A 22,724-nucleotide genomic window follows, 5' to 3' on the forward strand; every position below is an offset into this window, starting at 1 on the left:
AGGGGGGGGGTCTCAGAACGAGAGAGAGGAAAAAAGTTTTCCGGGGAGAACGCTGCAAGAACCCAGATCACAGCGTGTTATCTTGTTCTGGACACGTCGTTTTAAACGTCAGAAAGCTCTCCTCCTTCTTCAGTGTACCTCCACCTTTATAACGGTCAATAGTCTGATCACCACGGGTGGGGGGGTTAATGTGCTGGTGATATTTAGTCAAAACTTATCCCATATAAGCCATGCTGAAGTTGCCAACAATGGTAGCAGCTGCCTCAGAGTGAACGTTCTCTAGTCCAGTTTTTCTCAAATGGGAGTACTCATACTTCCAGTAGTACTGCAGGGGGTACTCCAAAAAAAAATAAAAAATAAAAAAATGTATGGTGTGGGGATGGGATGGTTTGAGCAGCCACACCTCACCTGGATCCAGGTGATTGGGTTAGGGTGGCTGCATGCCTGTTGCTCGTTGTTTGGTCTCGTGAGCGGCAGGTTAAAACCCCCATCCCCACACTCACTCAGGAGAGGAGCCCTGTCATGACATGTTCCATCTGCTCCTGGCCCGTTCCACCGAGCCTCCTCTCTACAATACACTGGCGTCTACAACCCATCGTCTTTCGTGTCTCACTGCCGTAGGGCCCTGAAAGCGTCACAGCGGGTGTTGTGTGGCAGGCAGAACTGCAACAAATGTTCAGAAAAATAATGGTTATATGTAAAAAGATTTAATAAAAACACATACAACACAGATACAGTATAAATGTTGGGTTTTCTTTTGTTGTTTTTATCAATACCAGTGAAATGGGTACTCAGCTAAGAAAAAAATCATGGAGGGGGTAAACTACAAAAAAAGTTTGAGACCCACCGCTCTAGTCCATTACTACTCTGTATAAGTCCTCTAGCGCACATTGTATCTGCCTGAGGGTGAACGCAGACTGCAAAAATGTAGAGTGATGTGAGTGTGATGATGGCGGATCTGAATTCCCAAGGGCGGTAGAAGGGACAGAGTTTTAAAGTTAAGAGCTCCAGGTCGGCTCAGTAGTGTGTTGAAAGTACCGCTACATCCAAACCCCAGCCACAGCAAACCATAATGGAGACCCCCCCCCGACCCCCACCTCTCCGTTCCACCAGACTGTGATTCTGACCTACCGGAGGACGGACGATCTGCCCGAGGTCATGGCCGAGTCGGACACCACAGGTACCAGGCCGGCTTCTGTAAAGGCCAAATTTGTGGATCAACACCTGTGGGAGATGTTTGGAGCATGAATAGGAGCACGAGTGGAACCAGGAGGGAGTGTCAGTATCCAGAACTGAAGATGGGGGAAGCAGCAGCAGTGGCTGATGAAGGGAAGGCAGAGGTGATGTAGGGATGCCGCAACGAGTAGTTTCTTCTAGAGGTTAATAAACCCGTTGACGACACCGGTTTTAATCGGTAACACCAGACATTTTAAAAGGTTGGATATTCAATGACGAGCCTCAGTATCGATAGAATAGACTGCGCATGTCTGCTGTGCAAAACTCCGGCTGCAGGACCCGGTAGAAGAGCCTTCTGTGGAATATCGCACCTGATGCTCAAATTTAAAACTTGGAGACTGTTTGGTCGTTGTAGCGAGGGAGCAGGTGCAGGAGCACACGGTGTTCCGGCATGGTCCGATGGTTGCACCGGAGTTGCAGCCCCAGATGTTTTTAGACGTTGGCTATTTTATTTTGCGTCCGCTTGTGCAACACGTGTGTCATGGGAAAACTCTCTGAAAATAATCTGACCGAGTCCACGCGCTGTGCCCCGTTCCTCGGTTCCCCGTTACCACGCTGCTCTAGCGGTTTTATTTGGAGCGACGGGGCCCAGCAATCGGGGAGCAAGGAGAGCCGCGTCTGCGCCCCTGTACATGTTTCCCCTCATTTATAATTCCCTATTGAATTGTTTACGGCTGCCTTTGGAAAGTCAGCGAGTCCAACCGCCCGTAGAAAACCTCTCAGTTGACCTGAAAGTCTCAAACAGTCGTTTCCTTTTTTTTTTTTTTTTCTTCTTTATTTCTTATTTTCAGTCAGTGTGTCTGTTACAACAACAAGATGAAACAAGTAGAATCTTAAAAAATGCGCAGGGTCAACATTTCACCGGGGAATTACAAAGAAGGGGAGTCACAGACATATTTTATCTGTGCGAACACGGCTCCCCGTGCGCCCCGACTGCAGGGGGCGCACAGAGGAACAGAGCCCGAAAAGAGAGTAAAAGAATGAAAATGGCTGTTTGGAGGCAATTTAAGGTGAGCGAAGATTGCGCAATGCTTTATCGAGGTCAATTGTTTCATGAGATGAGTGATTTATGTGACGCGCGGCAATATTATTAAATCTGCGCAGACTGCATGCCTACGGCGTCGGTACAGCGGAGTGTCCACTCCAGTTGCTCCTCGCCCATGGGCTCAGTCGTTCCGGTCATGTCGGCGCCGCTTCGCATCTTGGAGCTCCCGTCCACGAGCACATTTAAAACGAGGCACGGTGAGACCAATGTGAGGAGCAGGGGGGCGGGTCCCGAGCGGAGAGGCTCCTCCCCTCCTCGGTGCGGTGTCTCGGTCAACAGTCGCCTCTGGAGCCGCCAGGGAACGGGAACGACAAACCGGGAAACAACGGTTGTGGGCATGTTCCACACCAAAACCATTTGGTGTGGAAGTGTGATTTTTATCCCCACATGTAGCACATGGGATCACTAGATGTAAAATGTGTTGACCCAGGGCTAGCGTTAGTAAGGCTCATAAACCACAAACCTTTATTTCATTTCAACTTTGCAGACACGGTAGGTCAACTGGCGTCCAAGACCGCCACCATGGGCGGCAAGAAGCACAGGAAGAGCAGGAAGGAGAACTACACCATCTTCGTGTACAACCTCATCTTTGAGCGCGTCAGCGGTGCGGCCCCTCTCCTGGCTCACTACATCAAGCGCTCCAGAATCACTTCCAGGGAGATCCACAACGCTGTCCGCCTGCTGCTCCCCAGGGGAACCGGCTTCTCCAAGCAAAGGTCAAGAAAGATCAAAAGGTCAAAGTGTCAAAGAAAGCCAATTCCAAAGGTTATATACAATATACATATATAATTATGTTTAGAATAAATACTTAAATACAAATAAATACATTGGCTTATGTATAATGTCTTGGACTTTGGATGTTTGTTTTGGTAGCGGTGTGAAACTGTGGATGCAGATTAACGATCAATCAATCTGCAAATAAGTTGTTAATATGTCGTCGTAACTCTTGTGCCTCAACAAATACAATTACAGATTCTGCTTCCTCAAGGGCAATAGCGAGGCGGATGGATGGACATGCCACAATGCTGCCTTCCCCAAATGTAGCGTTTGTCCTATTGGCGATTTGTGATGTCACAGCGTCACAATGTCATAATGTTGATTGTGATGTCACAGCCTCACAATGTCATAATGCTGATTGGATGGGGAAGAACTTAAGCACAGACAATGCATAGAACCAGCCAGGTAGTTGCATCAAACTCCAGTATTTGTAAGGCAGTGAATCTTGATTTTGCTTCATTTAGACACATACGCGTCGTGAGGGCAGGAGAGTGACGGGGCAATGCAACATCCTCGTCAATTCAAAGATGACCGCCCCTCCACTGAGAACAGGTAGGAGTTTCAAACAGATGATGAATCCAGAGGAAATCATTGTTATCAGAGCAAAGGGAACAAGTGCACGAGGTTTACATTTACATTTAACTTCCACTTTTAAGCTTTACCCTTCACTAAGCTGAATTCTATTTTATTCTATTTGTATCATTATTTTTTCCATATTATATTTATGAAGTTCTTTTACATGTATGTGGAAATACACATATGAATGTGTGTGTGTGTGTATATATATATACGTGTGTGTGTGTGTGTGTGTGTGTGTGTGTGTGTGTGTGTGTGTGTGTGTGTGTGTGTATATATATATATATAGTCATTGATTGAAAAACAATGTGTGTTTTTGATAATTATGTGTGTTTTGTCATGTATGTCATTGCTGCTGCAACAGTGTAATTTCCCTTTGGGGATTAACAGTACCTTAATAAAAGTACAAGTAGAATAAAAGTACCTTTATCTTTATTTTATCTCATCTTAAGTCACAGAGAAAATTAATTGGACTGAACCTTCAAAATCTGTCTATTGTCTCCTCTCCAAGGATCAGAACAGAACACACAGAGGTGTTCACCTTGTGTTTTGTTGAAGAAAATCAAAGTTTTCACAGACAAGTGAAACCGGATCCTCGTCTTGTTACTCGATGGTACACATTGGTACACGCCCACTCCACAACGATGTCTCCATGTGTGTGAGAAAGTACGATTTAAGGGGTTGAACTCTTATCAAAATGGTTACACATTGTGAAACCATTGTTTCACGTCACATGGAACATGGAGGAATGATCTTCACCTGGACGCTCACTTTAAAGGAAACGATCGATCGGCGTTGTTCAGCGCTAGAGCGCACAGAGAGTGATTAGCGTTTCCCCATGTAATCAAACAGGAATATTTAACTCCACAGTTTTAACATTTGATTTTTAAATCAAACTCTGTTTTGAAAACTTTTTTGGCTGCTCCTGGCGATTTTAGAAATGCGTGAGACAGCGGGTTTTGCTGCGGTGGGTCACATGTTAATCTACTTGGTGGAATACACTCATTCTGATTTTGATTAATACCATAAAACATGCTTTTACATGTTGTTAACATGAGTTTTAATGCAAATGTGTGATTATTTGAAGTCCATTCCTGATCCCAGTTGGTTTCAGAGGTTGAGGAACACTGACCTGAGTGTTTCCAGAGCACAGTGTGGACTCCCCAGTCCAGCAGAGAGCAGCTTCACTCCTGAATCCTGCAGATCATTGTTGCTCAGGTCCAGCTCTCTCAGAATGGAGGAGTGGGAGCTGAGAACTGAGGCCAGATCTTCACAGCTTCTCTGATAGATTGTGACACACACACACACACACACACCTGCTTTGAGTGCACCCCAGCATCCTCCTGGTTGCATCCCTCTCCTTTCCTCGCTCATTTACTGCCATTACTATGACAGGAAGAGGCCACGTGACCAGTTGTAGTTTCAGTTTTCCTGGACCTAAATGAACTGTTTTCAATAAATGTACACCCCGTCTTCAAGTGTTTGTTTTTGTGTAAATGTTTGTTTCAATGTTTATTTGTCGCACCATGGTGAATCTCCCCCTCTTGGAGCAGTGATCTGTTGTTTATAGACCCAAACATGATGAATAGTTGGTGGTGGTTCTCTGTAACCAAAAACTTCTCTTGTAACATTCTACAGTAGGCGATAGTGGCGCCGCCCCTAGCGGTCGCCTGCGCCGGCGCTCCGGTTACTTTCTTACTCTTTAGTATTTTTTTTCCTTTTTTTATCACAATGTTCGCCAGAAAAACATCAACAATTAACTCATACGGCCGCGATGCACTCATGGATATAAAAATTTCCCTAAACGAACAACTTTGGGACTTTTTATCCGTGGGAGCAGAGTGGCCGGCGGAAATCCTACGCGGGAACACTCGCAACAACAACAAAAATGGAGTCGCTGTTCCACGAGCCGGCCCACGGAGGAAGCACCGAGGTAAACGAGGCGGCATTCGGGTCAGAATGAGGACGCAACCTTACCGTCCACCTCTGCCAAGCATCCTTCTTGCTAACGTCCAGTCCCTGGAGAACAAGATGGATGAACTTCGAGCGAGGATTCAATTCCAGCGAGACGAGGAACTGTTGCGTCCTCTGCCTGACGGAAACATGGCTGAACCCACTGGTGCCGGATGAAGCCATACGTCCAGCCGAGGCCTTCTCCGTGTTCCGCGGCGACAGAACGGGAGAGTCGGGGAAATCCAAAGGTGGAGGCGTCTGCCTAATGGTAAACAACCGCTGGTGTAACGCCAACAACACCAAATTCCTCTCCCACTCCTGCTCGCCGAACCTGGAACAGCTGACCATACTATGCCGTCCATTTTATCTCCCCCGGGAATTCAGCACAGTCATCATTACAGCCGTTTATATCCCACCTCAAGCGGACACCGACGCAGCTCTGTCGGTTCTGTACGATGTGTTGTGCGGATTTCAGAACAGACATCCCGACGCGGCTGTGGTGGTGACTGGGGACTTTAACAGGGCCAACCTGAAAAAAGTTCTGCCGAATTTCCACCAACACATCACGTGTGCCACCAGGGGAGACAGAACTCTGGACCATTGTTACACTCCTTACAAGAACGGATACAAGCCCGTGTCGCTTCCTGCTTTCGGGAAATCAGATCACGCCGCGATCTCGCTGCTTCCTGTTTACAGGCCTCTGATCGCGCGGGATCTGGTGATGACGAGGGAAGTGAAGCGGTGGACGGACCAATCAGAGGCTGCGCTTCAGGACGCTCTGACTGACGTAGACTGGGACGTGTTCCAAGCGAGTTCAAGTGACGTCAGCGAGTTTACGGAGGTTGTAGTGAGTTTTGTGGCTACGCTCGCGGATGAAATCGTTTCCACGGTGAAAGTTCGGATATTTCCAAACCAGAAACCATGGGTTGATAAATCCATCCGCTGCGCTCTGAATGCGCGCACGGCCGCTTACAACGACGGACTTGTATCTGGTAACATGGACAATTACAAAGCGGCGTCGTACAATCTGCGGAGGGCGGTGAGGGACGCTAAACGGACGTACAGAGACACCGTGGAGCTGCAGATGGAGCGGGGGGACACAAGACGCTTGTGGGAGGGGCTGCGAACAATAACTAACTACAAGAGCAGCTCCTCCCCAGCCACGAGTGCGGACGCCTCCCTGGCCAACCAACTGAACTCCTTTTATGCGCGGTTCGAGTCTGGCAGCAGCACCGCTAGCTCGCCGGCTAATTGGAGCTACACCGCTGGGGACGAGCGCGCACTCTCAGTGTCCGTGCACGAGGTCAGGAGGGCTTTGATGCGGGTGAACACCAGGAAAGCTGCGGGTCCAGATGGCATATCTGGACGAGTACTGAAGACCTGTGCTAACCAGCTAGCTCCGGTGTTCACCACAATATTCAACATCTCCCTGGCTGAATCAGTGGTCCCATCCTGTTTCAAGAGGTCCACCGTCGTTCCTGTCCCGAAGATCGCCTCTCCAACCTGCCTGAATGACTACCGTCCGGTGGCCCTCACCTCGGTGGTCATGAAGTGTTTCGAGAGGCTGATTAAGGATTACATCTGCGCCTCCCTCCCCCGCACCTTGGACCCGTTGCAGTTCGCGTACCGGCAGAACAGATCCACGGATGACGCGGTCTCCCAGGTACTGCACACCACGCTCACGCACCTGGATGGCCGGAAGGGGGCCTATGTGAGAATGCTGTTCATTGATTATAGTTCAGCTTTCAACACCATAGTTCCCACCAGACTGGCTGTCAAGTTGTTGGAGCTAGGATTGAATGCTCCGCTGTGCACCTGGATCCTGGACTTCCTCACAGGCCGCCCCCAGGTGGTCAAGGTGGGGAAGTACATGTCAAGCTCCCTCACCCTGAATACAGGATCCCCCCAGGGCTGCGTCCTCAGCCCCCTACTGTACTCCCTGTACACACATGACTGTGTGGCCAGGTCCAGCTCCAACACCATCATCAAGTTTGCTGACGACACCGTGGTCGTGGGCCTGATCACCGACTGCGATGAGAAGGCCTACCGCGAGGAGGTGGCTGACCTGTCACTCTGGTGCCAGGACAACAGCCTCCACCTGAACGTCAGCAAAACCAAGGAGCTGATTGTGGACTTTAGGCGTGGATCACAATCGAGGACGCACGCGCCCTTGTGGATTAATGGGACTTCTGTCGATAGGGTGAGCAGCTTCAGATATCTGGGAGTCCACATCACAGAGGACTTAACATGGACTGTTCATACAGACACTCTGGTGAGAAAGGCGAGGCAGCGTCTCTACCACCTCAGGCAGCTGAGGAAATTCCGGGTCTCGGTGAGGATCCTCAAGTCCTTCTACTCTGGAGCAGTGGAGAGCATCCTGACAGGCAACATCACTGCCTGGTTTGGGAACTGTACTGCCCAGGACAGGCGGGCCCTGCAGAGGGTGGTGCGTTCAGCTGAACGTACCACTGGAACTACCCTCCCCCCCTTGCAGGAGTTATACACCAGGAGGTGTAGTAGCAGAGCCCGTAGGATCATGAAGGATCCTCATCACCCCAAAAACGGACTGTTTCAGCTGCTGCGGTCAGGCAAGCGCCTCCGCAGTCACGCAGCGAGAACAGAGAGACTGAGACGGAGTTTCTTCCCTCAAGCCATCAGAACTGTCAACGCTGACCTCACCAGGGGTCCTAACTGAGCCATGCACTAGGCTCCACTACCTACTGTACTGTATGTAGCATACTGTACCGCATACTGTATCACTGTTCAGGGTTGTTCGTGATGCCGTATTGCTGCGCCGTACTGTTGTATACTGTGCTGTATTATCCCAAACACTACCTCACACTATTCACATTCACATGCCACTTTAATTCACATGCCACTTTAAATGCACATAAATGCACATATCTGTATATACATAGCCATATTCCTTCAACCTATTCCATTTTATTTCAATTTATTTTTTATTGTATTTTATTCTATATATTTTTTATCTTATTCTATAAGTATTCCACTTACTGTATTACGTTTTAGGAGTCAGTCGGTCTATTAGAAAGGAATTTTCTACTTTTTATTTTATTTTATTTTTTGTACTTTTTCCTAGGACTTATTGTGTGCTATCACCGGGTGCGTTGCATTACATTTCACTGCATATATGTATGGAAGTATGTATATGTATGTGACAAATAAAAATCTTGAATCTTGAATCTTGAATACAGGTCGTCCATCTACAGCTCGTCCACAGGACAGAGTTATTGCAGCAGTTCTTAATGATTTAAGAATTAATAAAAAGGCAATGCAGGTTACAAATACTCATATGCCCAGCATGCTGACAGCACAGGTTAAAAATAAACAAATAAAAAAATCGTCAAAAGGGCAAAAGCAGTGTTTGATCTATCAGGCGTTGGAATGTAGTGGGCATGTGGGGTACCTAGCACCATTAACTGCCTTTCGCCTCAGAATGTTAATAGTTGATCAACCCATATTTCATTTCTGCTGTAGACTTTTGTCAACCCCTTTCAAGTAACTCTCTCCACGATGAATAGCCAAAAGTTTACATAATTTCTTTAGACAATGTACTAACCTGTTGAATCAAAGTAAAAACCGTAATGCTTCTCTTATGTGGTTGCTTGCAGGTTGAACCTGACCACCCAAAGAGAGGTTGAGGCGCTCACAGGTGCACTTGGAGTCCTTGATCATAGAGTTGTACACCTCCCTCTCCGAGTGTTGCTCCTGCTTCCTCAACTTGCCACATTTCACAGCCTCTGGCAGATTAGCACTTCTGTAGACCTTGAAAAGAACAGTAAAAGCTACTATTACAACATACAATAACGGGCTACACTTTTGTTTCCAGCTGAGGACAAAAAGCATTTGATGGGAGAAAACAAAATGCAGTTTTAGAGGAAAAAAATCCATACCATGCCGACATAGATCAGACATGGATTTGCAGCTTTTGATGTGAGGCAGCATTTTAGACAAGATGTCTCTGAATGACGAAAGCTGCACTGTACTCTGCTCTAAAAGATGAATAAAAAATAAATGAAAAATAGACATTACTTTGGGACATATCTCTGTGTGAGTAGGGTGACCTATCTAACTATAGATCTAGGGGCAACTCAACCTACCTGTAGGGATTAGTGCTTTCGTGTAGTCACGCCACCCAGATGCCTTTGTGTCACAGGATGGCAACAGCTTTCCAGCTTAGTTTTTCTGATTCGGATGGCATCCCGGCAACACGACAGCATGGTCTTCAGCATAGTTGCGATGAAGGTCACGCCTTTTTGGGTTTCCTTGTGCTGGAGAAATTGCTTGTTTTCCCACGGACCTCTCTTTCTTACACAAGCCATGATGCCATTCTCATTCATGTGTCAGTGGATTGCACTGCTGCGGTCATTGTCAATTTTGTTAATAAAATTGCGAAAACACATTAAATTTATCGGAAAATATGCACATCGATATGTTAGCTACAGATGTAGGCTCACGGCCTATAACAGAATGGTAGTGTTGTGGTAAAATGATAATTACACGTGAATGAAGAGAAACGTGTAACGAAACCATCCACAGAGCACTGGGTCCTTTCTTTTGGTTGACGTTCTCTTGTTGTCTGAAGTCATTTCACCGCGTCTCTGATTGCAGAACAGCTGTCCCATGATAAACATGTCTTTTTCCTGCTTTGTTAAGGCTGCTTTCATGTAGCGTGATCGATGGATAAAATCAGGATCCAGCATCTTTGTACATGATTCCTGGTCGAGCCTGCCATTTTCTTTTCGCCCCTCGCTGCATTTGCAGGTAAACTTGAGAATCTTGTCCATTGCTAGTTGGTCATAATCTGCCTCACCAACCTCAATGGACTAAATTACTTCATCAACTTCTTCCATTGTAATAACAACGGACATATTGTCGGTCTCCTCCGGTGGTTCTTGAAAATATTCCGTTTCATTGTCACATTCACGTTGAGATCCCCTCAGATTCAGCAGCTTTGCCGTTCTCAGCTTCGGTGTTGGAGAACTGACTATCATCACGGAGGATGTAGTCCAGCACGAGCTGCTTACACTGACTTGGATCTATGGCACTGGTCAGATTAAGGTCCGAGATATGATTCAGAGCTTCCTCCACCCACATCTCCCAATCCAAAACAACACGGAGATAACACTTCACAGAGAAGTGAGACCGAAAAATCCTTGTTCTGCCCTTTAACAATGTTTACAAAAGTGATTAAGTGACGTCAGCATGTTTTTTCTTCTTCCTTTCACAGCAATGGATCCAGGCGTGTGTTAAAGTAGTAATATTTAAAGGTTGAACTCGATCAAAACGGTTTCACATTGTGACTTCACATCACATGGAATATGGAGGAATGTTCACCTGGACAGTCGCTTTAGGAAGCCATCAATCTGCGTTGTTCAGCGTCTCGATAAGTGAACTGTGCTTCCCCATGTCATTTAACAGGAGTATTTTACTCCACGGTTTAAAATGTATCTACTATTTATAAATCACACAAGGTTTTGAAAATACGTAGAGAATATATATAAAAAAAAAATAATAATAATAATAAAAAAAAAAGCACAAAGGAACACAAATCTGGAAAAATCGAATTTTCCTTCGATAAAGGTTTTTTTCCCCAACCCATTTAGCTGCTCCTGGCGATTTTAGGAATGCGCAAGACAGTGGGTTTTGCTGTGGTGGGTCACACAAATAATGTCAAAGATAGTTGAATAATCTTAAACATGTGTGGTTAATAATCTTAAACACATACTAAAACATATATTGGATGATTTAAAGTTAGAATCCTTTGTTAAGAGATCCTTATCTGATTCACTTTCATTTCAATCAGTTCTAATTATTTTGGGGCAACACAGTTTGGGCCGCTCAATATCACATTACTGTCATGCCAAGTACAATTCCTACCCAGCAACTGACAAGCCTCCAAATTATTTAATTATTATATAATTTAATTTACAACAAGCTGGGAAGCCCTATAAGGAGACGTCAGATATGCGGTCGCTGGGACGCGTGACGTACCGACTCTGTATATAAGAGTAGGATTCATGAAGCTTCTTTCTCAAGCTCTGTCGCTCCCGTTGCCAGTGGGATGGCTTTGACTGAGAGACTGTTGTGTTTTTGTCCCGTTTAGGAAAGCTTTCGGTGGCCCCGACTCAAATAAGGAGCTCCATAGGATCCCCGACAGCTATGCCAAGGAACCGCATACCCTGGTGTCAGCCCAGAGGTCTGACATGACAATCTGTCAAGCAAAAGTTTCTTTTTTCTATTTATACAGTTTCCTCTGCCTCTGTTGCCAGGAATCCCTGAGGCCCTTGACAGATTTCATACTTCAGCATCCACTGTTGACCAGTGAGGAAGCCAAGGGCTCAGGCTCATCCATGATTGATTGCAGATTGGGCTGGGACCCTGGAACGTGTTTTAGATTTGTAAAACCTTTTGCATTTTTGTGGAATCAGTCAGAAATAGGATTCTCATTTTCCGCAATGATTAGACCACGTCAAACCAGCCTGTTATGCTGTTAAATTTAATATAAGTGAGCCATAAAGCAGTGGGTGTAAATGACAGACAAATTCATTCACTGATACATCTTGTATAAAGTAAGATTGTTGTCTAGACTTAGTATTCAAATAGGAAGAGTCTGTCCTCCATTGATTAGTTGTAACAACTACAGCCAATATGACGTTTCAGGAATTCATGTTGTACCTGGAGTCCAGTGTCTATCTGAGGAATGTGTTATGTTTTAAATTAGTATTAGAATGGATCTCTGGATATAAAAGCCTTCATTTTTTAAATTTGTATCAGTTGAAAGAGTCAGTTATTTTATTAGTCATTAAAGTTGTTTGTTTTCCACCCCATCCCTCATTGCACATCTGCACTAATTACATGTGATAGTGACTATTTTCCTCTGTTAGGGTTTCTGTGGGTCCTTAAAAACTCTTAAATTCTAAAATCCAGTTATTTGAATTGTTGGCCTTAAATTGCCTTGATTTGTCATAATACGCTTTTGACAGGTCTTAAAATGGAGGGATCGGGCTTGTTGAAAGAACAAATTTAAAGCCTGCTGCACCTTGTGCAAGAAAACGCTCGAGTGAGAAACTTGGGGCATTAAGAAATGAGAGATGCATGGGAAGAAAGCATCACATAAAGCTGACGTAACAAGCCACCAGCAAACAGGTGGGCTGGCTGGGCTCAGACTTGTTTGAGCTCGGCTCCTGAGGCCCAGGCTCAGACTTCGTGAACTGAGCCTGCTGCACTTTTTGATTCTGCCTGACAATAAATTTGACCAACTCCTAAAGTTGTGTTACGTCCTCTGATTGACGCTCCTACTCAACCCATCAACGAACAGGCGGAGAACCTCGAAGGGAATGGTTATGATCTTCGAGGACACGTTTTTCTCCGAACAATATTGTTAGAAATATATGGCGTTTGTTAAAAAATGGCGCCTCATGGTTGGAAAACAGCTCTTTGTGACCAGTCGCACACACATTGTTTCCAGTACTTTTACTATTGCGTGCATGTTGCTCATGCTTTATTGCACATACACAGTTCTTTGTGATCCATGTATCCTTTTGTGACGACTTGCTTAAGGGAGACTTTATAAGGGTTGTAGTCTTTGTCGTCATTGTCTTTTCGTCTTGTTTCATTGGTCTTGTCATCGTCGAGACTTTACGAACCGACCCTACTGCAGTAGCACCAATTAAAGAGGCTTATTTTGCATCACATCCGTCTCTGTCTAATTGAGGAAGCTCCACACATCAACCAACCTGGGAGGGATCCGTTTTCTAGATCCCAACAGTATCCAAACATGAGGAGACGTGCTGCCTCCTTGACTGCCTTATTCAGCTCTACTTGTTTATGCAAGTCAGCTCGTTCCCACAAGAAGATCGTTAAGTCCAAATTGCGTTGCACCGTGACTGATGATCATTGGGAAGCTGCTTAGCAGCAGCTACTGTCCGGACGAAGCAACCCTGACGACTCCATTCAGTGCAAGTCATCAGAGGAAGGTAGTGACAAGAAATGCATTTAATTGTATTGTGCCCTAAGGGGTCATGCAGTGATGCCAGCTACGCCAACATATATTGTATATATAAATAAATATATTTAGCTTTGTTTCATGCAGGTAGATCATTTTGACCTGGTCATTTTAAAAGTAGCTCGCAAGCCGAAAAAGTGTGGGCAACCCTGGCATAGGACAACATGAGGAGGGGAAAAAAAGAAAACATTGTCATATTTAATTCCTTTTCTTTGTATTCCCTATAACTTTAAATTGTATTTTGGATATATTTTGAGTTCCTAATAAATCATAGAACCCTTTTTGTCAATGTTTGTCTTTTTACACAATAAATTCTTCAACGTTTCAACAAGTTGCTTTGGAGTGCGTCTTGAACACCCTCCGCTACCTCCGGATGCCGTGACAGTAATTAAAATGTATAATTATAATGTTAAAATGTTAGTTTTAAATCACAACGTAATGCGCAATGCAACCCGATGTGTTGCGGTTGCGTCAGCTTTCTACAGGTACTACAGACGGCTGGAAATACCGTCTGTAATAGTAAGATTGTAACAGACAGCCATTAATGTTCGCATACTCAGAAACCGGACTCAGACACGCTACTGTCTATAGTATACCAGCGCCATTTCCCTCGGACGCTGATTTTCTTTTGAAAAATTGATGTTTGCCGCCACTCGCACGTCACTTCCGGAACAGGGAGCTTATTTTGAAACTTACCAATCAGAACGGGCCAATTTAAACCTTAAACTATTAAGATACAACACTCTGGGGAAAAAACACACACAACGGTCATTTTTGCATGAAAAATGGCGTTGAATATGACAGTGAACGACTTTGATATTCTCAGTGACACCGATTCACAGTGCCTCAGAGGAACTGAAATATGAGAGTAAGAGGAAAATCTGACGGACAAGTAAGTCCAATACCGCTCATCTCTGCCTTATTACGATGTTATTACTAAGCTATTACAGTTAGCAGTACCATGGAACGACAACATGTACATCCAATGTGACATTCATGTCAGGTTCTGGTGTGGAAGTAGCTGGACTTGAACAATGGAGCTCAAAGAGCTAAGGCGGAGAAGGAGAAAAACATGATGGCTGTGTTTCACCACCCACACATTGTCGGATATGAAGGGTACTTTGAATACAGCAGGATCATGTACGTCCTAATGGAATCCTGCCCAACAGACCTCTAAAAATAGATCAGGAACCGAAAAGGAAAGTGAGTTTTTGTAACCGATTCAATTTCTCTTTTTTTATACCCTTATCAGTCCCACAAGGGGGAAATTTGCAATTTCTCTATTTACCATCCTAGTATCTGACGTATCTAGGAGCAGTGGGCTGCCATGTAGAGGTGCCCGGGGGGCAGTTAGGGGGTTAAGTGTCTTGCTCAAGGACACATCAGCACGCTACCAGGAGGAGCCTGTGATCGAACCAGCAACCTTCTGCTTACTAGACGACCCGCTGCCGAGATAATTAAGCAATTAAGATGTTCTGATTGAGGAAAATATACATCACTGTTCTACTGAACGTCATTTCACTTTGGGTTTTTGACCATTTCTGTTAGGCCCACGGCCTCCCAGTGCCACTAGAGGCCGCTCTTGCCCCATCTGCAGCTCTGAGCCAATTGCACACACCTGGGATCAATTACCTGCATCACTCCACAAAGTATTTATTCTCCAGCTTCACAGTCACTCATTGCCAGACAGTCAACAAGCTTACCCGAGTTGTACAGCCACTGGCTCCATTCCTAGTTCCTAGCTCCAAGTGCTTGTTTCAAGTCCCGAGTTTATGTCTCTTTGTTTTGTCTTCCCCTTACCTGCTCGTCTCCTCTCGTCGACCCAGTCTGTCCGTCCCTCTCCATCCAGCCCGATTCCCCGTCTCTCCACCCGGATCCCGGACCCCTCCTCCCGGTCATCATCATCCCTGCCCAGCCCTGCCCATCCCAACCTCACTGGGTCCTCCCGGCCAGCTCCACCGTGTGGGCTAATAAACATCCTTCGTCTGCCTCCCGTCTCCCTGTGTCGTGCGTTTGGGTCTCTCCTAGCCCTGGTCGTGACAGTTTCAGTCACATCCTAGAACCTGATGTCCTGAGGATCATGTTCCAGCTTGTGTTGGCCTTGCAAGAGTATTACCTCCACTGCCAGCTAACATTTGGGGGTGTTAGTTATACTAATTTGAGGGTATTACACAGAGATATCAAACCCGGAAACATCTTCTTGGACATAAATGGAGATGTGAAGCTTGCAGACTTCGGCACCGCAGTGATCCTCAGTGACAAAAAACCCTCTTCCACAGGGAGATTTGGGACAGAAGAATACATGTCCCCAGTGAGTTCTAAATGGGTGTTTATGGATGTTTATTCTTTTAAAACACTTGTCAATGTGATCAAACTGCAGTTCAAAGTGCATCTAATAATATTATATTATTTTTTTATCAGAAGAGATTAATTTTCATTTCAATCAGTTCTAATTATTTTGGGACAACACAGTTTGGGATTGTCAATATTACATTACTGTCATGCCAAGTACAATTCCTACCCTGCAACTGACAAGCCTCTCTATTATTTTTGAGGATTTATTGTTTTTGTTTGAATGCACAGTTTTCTAACAGGCAACTACCACGACGATCATACAACAGAATTTAAAAATATATTTTTTTTTATGTCTAGCAACAATATAATGAGGCTGAATACAAGGAGCCATCAGATATCTGGTCCATGGGATTTGTGATCTACAAACTCTGTGAATTAGGGTGAGTTTCACAAAGCTCCTTCCTCAAGCTCAGTCACTCCGTAGCCAGTGGGAGGACTTTGACTGAGAGAATGTCCTGTTTTTGTCCCGTTTAGGGGAGGCAGCAGCCGGGAGGACGTGATAAAGGCAGACCCCCCTGGCATTCCAAGCTCCTACACCCCGGAGCTCAACAACCTTATCTTTTCCCTGCCCAAGAAAACCGTACGACATGACAATTTATCAAACTTGTATTTAAGGTATTTATACATTTATTAATTTTTTTCTATTGACACAGTTTTCTCTGCTTCTGTTGCCAGGCATTACAAAGACCCTCGCTGGATGACAGCCTCAGAAATCCACTGTTTGGAAACATGGCTGCCAGGCTTCAGGGCCAATCTGCGGACGCGCCTGTGGGCGTGGACGGGCTGCAGGTGCAGACAGCTGAGGTACACCTGTGTTTTATATTCATATCGGGTGGTTCAAGTTAAAATTTTCAACAAAAATTGCGTTTCGAGCTAACAATGGCAATTTGTACATAAATATATATATTCTTTTCTCCTCGTGCTCCCTGGGACCGGGCGTGGTTACTCCACGGCCCTCTGGCTTCTCTGGGGGCCAGGGGGTCTTCTGCACCGTTGTTACTACTAATATCGTGAACCTTGTAATAAAACTATGTAATTACTGTACGAAAATTCGGCCCGAAGCGTCTGTCATAAAATCAATAATATGTGGCCCGCCAGCACGGTTGCCCACAGTAAAGAATACACACGTACAAAAAAAGCAATGTTATATTTAGACTTGTGGCCGCACTCTCTTCTTACGACCGCGATGCACTCATGGATATAAAAACTTCCCTAAACTAACAACTTTGGGACTTTTTATCCGTGGAAGCAGAGTGGCCGGCAGAAATCCTGCGCGGGAAGATGCTCAACAACAGTGAGTTTTGTGGCTACGTTAGCAGATAGCATCATTCCCACGGTGAAAGTTAGAATATTTCCAAACCAGAAGCCGGTGCTTCCGGAACACAGAGCTTGTTTTCAAACTAACCAATCAGAACAGGCCAATTTAAACGTTGAAAAGATAGAACGCTCTGGAAAAAAACACACACAACGGACGTTTCTGCAAGATGGAGTATCAAAAGGAAGCCTTTGATATTCTCACAACCCCAGGTTATATCTTTATAGGTCCTGCAACTGTCAAATGCCGAAGAATAAGAAGAATATCTGACGGACAAGTAGGTCCAATATCGCTAATCTCTGCCTAATTACAATGTTATTACTGATCTTTTACAGTTAGCTGTACCGTAGAACTACAACATGTGTATCCAATGTGACTGTTTCATGTCAGGTTCTGGTGTGGAAGAGGCTGATAGCGAATGATGACACTCAAAAAGCTATGGCAAAGAAGGAGAAAGACATAATGGCTATGTTTCAACACCAACACATTGTCAGATATGAAGGTTTCATGGAAGTCACAAACACTTTCTACATCATCATGGAATCCTGCCAGACAGACCTCCAACTATTCATCAACGATCGAAATGGAATGTGAGTGAATCGTCAATGATTCTAGCGGAGATTATTTAGCAATGAAGATGTTCTGATTGAGGAAAATATCCATCACTGTTGCACTGAACATCGTTTCACTTTGGGTTTTGACCGTTTCAGACTCATCAATCACCAACTTATCCTGAAGATCATGGCCCAGCTCACGTCGGCCTTGAAGGAGTGGCACAGACACCGTCACCAAACATTTGGTGGTGTTCATCGTAATGAGTTAAGGGTACTTCACAGGGATATAAAGCCAGGAAACGTCTTTCTGGACTCTGTTTTGAAAGCAGCAGATCAACAAACATACTCGGTATAGGCAACCATAACGTTATACCAGTTGTTTTATGACCACATATATGGCCCTGATGCCCATGATGAGCAAGTGATACCTCAGTTATTACATTATTGTCTCAGTTATTACATGTTCATCGGATTTTTTTAATAGAAGGCCAATAACGTAATAATCACCCCATTACACAATAAGTTACTACATTATTGGCAAAAAGGTATTACGCTATTGGCTTGATTACATTTAAATTATTACATTATTGGCAGTAATTACGTTATTGGCCGTTATTAAGTTATTGGTTGCTACAGTCCCTGATATCGTATGTTGCATGTTCTCTTGTTAAAAAACAAAAACATTACATAAACCATCAATGGATTTACAGCATTGTTCAACATGTTCAGACTGGGCCAACAAACCATTTCAACAGGATCAATTAAATACTAACAAAATATGTGGGTCTAGTTAAAAAAATGTAATTTTCCTTAAAACTATTCAAATGGATTCATAGTTAACTATAGAGATTTATTTTTAAAGTATTGACCATTCACACAACAACACACATGCTTTGAATGAAAATGCTAACTTAAGGTCGCTTGAAAGCACATGAGAAGTTATCTTTACTCACAAGCTTTACGCACGTCTTCTCGTTGTCAATTAAACTTTTATCCCATTGCTCCCTTGTAGTTCAAACACGATGACTGTCTGGCATGTCTTTATGTGTAGCCTACATACAATGGTTACTTTTTCTTTACATCTTCAATAGATCAAATAAAAGCAAGATTAATGGAGGCCTGAGCAAGGTAGCCAAAGGAAGGTTTAAACGTCCCATTGAAGCACTCAGGCGACATCATGATGAATGCAGCAGGAGACATTCACAACTGAAGGTGATGCATTTTAGCCAGTTCCATGTCACGCTTTCATTTCAGTAGCTTGTTAAGAAAACATTTACAAAATCTGGTGGATTAAATCAAACATAAATATCCATATCAAATCTAATATTTCATGCATTACACATTTGTTTAAGCAGAACTATGTATTTCATGTACTTAACACTTGTGTAGCATGCAGAGTAAAGTGAATATAAAGGATTTGTATAACTACATTTACGTTTCAAACTTATTTCAGGCAAAGGAAAGTCCAGAGCAATCAAGGTTTGACACCATGACACCTCCGCAGGACCAAGATGCTGAGCCCCACCTCCAAATGATGAAGCTGCCTTTGCTAATGTGAGTTCAGATCTGAATTCTTATGTTTATTTGTGAATGATTTTCTTACCTTTTTTCAAACTACTTTTACTCTTTATTAATGATGTTAATTGATGTCAGTTTGTTAAAGCAATTAGCTTAACACAAGTTGTAATATTTCACATTCAATTTCCTTGCAAGTTGAGAATGATGACGGTACATTAATTTATTTTAAGAGGGGATGTAGTCACAATTGGAACAGGCTGGAAGAAAATAAGTACTTGATATTGGTTGTCTCTTTCCAGGACACAGACAGTGACGCGGATACCATCATTCTGGAATTGCACGTTTCTTCTGCGACCTCAGGAGCCCAAGACGTTCCAGAGCTAGAGAGGACTGAGAGTGTATTTGTAAGTGTCAGTCTCCCTCTCCCCTTCTCTCTCTTCCTCTCTCCCTCCCTCCTTTCTCTCTCTCCCTCCCTCTCCATCGCTCTCTCTCTGTCCCTCTCTCAGGTGATTTGTTTAACTGTATTGTTCTTTGTAGCTTGCTATGGTTATAAGCATTTAAACAGCAGGTTTATAACAGATGCTGCACGTGTTTCATTGTACATTTTCTGTAGGCTTGTTTGGATGTTTAGGAACTTAAACTGAACCCTACATATATCAACTTTAATTGTTTTTTATTTACAGCTAACCAGAAAATCATTACAGATCAGTTCAGCTTCAGCTAGCAGCATTGAAAACAGCGATGACGATTGTGTGCCAAATTCAGAAGAAACTCAAGGGGGAAAAAGCAAACGTCTGTCGTTGACCAGTCTCTCATCTCCCAATGTGACTTTAGACAGCAGCGATGCTAATTCACCTTCCATGAATGCAGCCCAACAGTCTTCCTCTCCTGAAGATAAGAAGACATCAACTCAGCAAGTAAAAGATGACAGCAGTGATGTTTCGGTAATGAAATTGAAGAAGACTGCATGTGGCCAAAGGGTGTATAACAAAAAGCAGTATTGCTTTTCCTGCTACAAACCATTCAGCAAAATGGCAAGAAACTTGGCCCAAATGCATAAGGATGAGGTTGAGGTAGCAAAAGCACTTTCTTTTCCAAAGGGGTCTAAAGAAAGAAAGGTTAATCTAGATCTTTTGAGGAATAAAGGGAACCGTGTGCACAACATACAGGTTCTGAAGGCAGGCAAAGGTGTATTGGTGCCACGTCAACAAACAGCTGCCAAGCATGTGGACGTGAAGGACTACATGCATTGTTTACATTGCCAAGGGCTGTTCCGACAAAAGTCTCTTTGGAGGCATATGGAAAGTGTAATTTGGCCAAGAAGTGCCAGCTCACAAAGCCCGGCAGATCTCGAGTTCAAGCACGCTGCGCATATGCACACCCCGTCCCTGAAGGTGTAAGTAAGAAGTTATGGAAGCTCATAAGTGACATGAAGCAAGACAAAATAACAGGCAGTTAAAAGTGATGTGTGTATCATCAAATTTGGAGAACATTTATGCAACAAAATGGGCAGTGACAAAACTAAGCATGAATATATCAGAACTAAAATGCGTGAGGCTGGAAAGCTGTTGGTAAGTGCAAAGAAAACGGGGAAGCTTCATAGCATCAATTACTTTTTCACGCCCTCAAACTTCAATTGTGTCATTCAGGCTTTTAAAGATACAGCAGGATTCCAAGAAGATGAAGAGGTCTACACAGTAACTGAAACTGGGCCACACCCTCAAGAGAATGGCTGATATTGCTTAATGTGAGGCAATGATGGCAGGAGAGGAAGACAACATCAAAAATGTGAAGCAGTTCAAGGAAATGTACACAACTAAATGGAACGAATGTGTGTCAGCATCAGCCCTGAAAACACTTATGGAAGCAAAGTGGAACTGCCCAGAACTTCTCCCTTTCACAGAGGATGTCAAAAAAAATGCATGTGCATCTCAACAAGAAGACTAAACTCTAAACTCTATCAAGAAAAAATCAAATAAAAAAAAAAACTCAAGAACTGGTCAAAGCTTGCCCAAGCGACATTATGTGATTTAATTCTGTTCAATCGCCGGAGGCCTGGAGAAGTTTCAAAAATGAAGTTGAACACCTATCTTCTTCGAAACACGTCTGTCGTGCATTCTGATGTTGCTGATGCCTTATCAAAAGTTGAGAAAAAGCTCTGTCAGCATTTTCAGCGGATTGAGATCAGGGGCAAGCTAGATCGAAAGGTCCCAATACTCCTGACTCAAGGCATGCTAGATTCCATGGATCTACTTGTGAAGACTCGTCAAACATGTGGTGTACTGGATGAAAACAATTTTTTTTTCAACGCCCATGACTGAGAACTCATACTACCATGGCACATCTTGCATCAGGAAAGTGCCCAGGAGTGTGGGGCCAAATATCCAAAGGCTCTGTCATGTACAAAGCTGAGGAAACATGTGGCTACCGTCTCAAAAGTTCTGAATCTAAAGGACACTGAGATGGACCAGTTGGCGGATTTTATGGGACATGACATCCGAGTACACAGAAAGTTTTACAGGTTGCCTGAAGGGACACTGCAGCTAGCCAAAATCAGCAAGGTGCTGTTAGCCCTTGAACATTGAAGAGTTGCAGAATTCAAGGCTAAAAATCTTGAAGAGATCAACCTTGAGCCTAATGGTAAGACACAAGACATTGCAGTTGTTATTATACCATATTCACAGCTGTTTAGTACAGCTACAAGTAAAACAAGTAAAGCATGCATTTTCTCCACATTGCAGAGAAGGTAGATTTAGGCAGTAACTTGTCTGAAAGTGAAGATGAGAGTGAGAATGAGACGCAACAGCCAAGGAAGCGACACCAGTCTCCTACAACATCTACATGTAAAGTAATCTGTGGTTTGACGAAAATTCACACATTGCAATTCTAGGCCTAATTGAAACTGTTGTTCCTGCAGGCTTACAGGTATACCATTGTTTATGTGTGTCTTTCAGAGGAATCTTTGGTGTACAGTCAGTCTTCAAGGGTGAGTGAAAGGCCACAGCCAAAGAAGCGATGCCAATCGTAGTGGCTTGAGGATGGTCTTGCCTGCTTCATCATTGAAAGTACCCTGGAAATCCAGAGTTCTCACAAGAGCACAATTTTAATTTGCTCAGCGGGTCACTCTGGGAACGAGCAATATACTCACTCCCCGATTGCCCAAACCCAGAACATTAACCAATCACATGGGTGTATCTGATATAGGCGGGCCAAAAGCGTTGCTGTTTTACCGATCGTGTACGGCAAGTCTTATCTATTGGTTAGATCCACTGGTCTGGATATGTCACCCCTTGTATTCTTCTGATTGGTCGTAGTGTAATCCAATTGCGTGCAGTGATATTTTCAAACGCATGCTTGGTTCCGCCC

The sequence above is a fragment of the Zeus faber genome (assembly GCF_960531495.2).
Source record: "Zeus faber genome assembly, chromosome: 4".
NCBI lineage: Eukaryota > Metazoa > Chordata > Actinopteri > Zeiformes > Zeidae > Zeus > Zeus faber.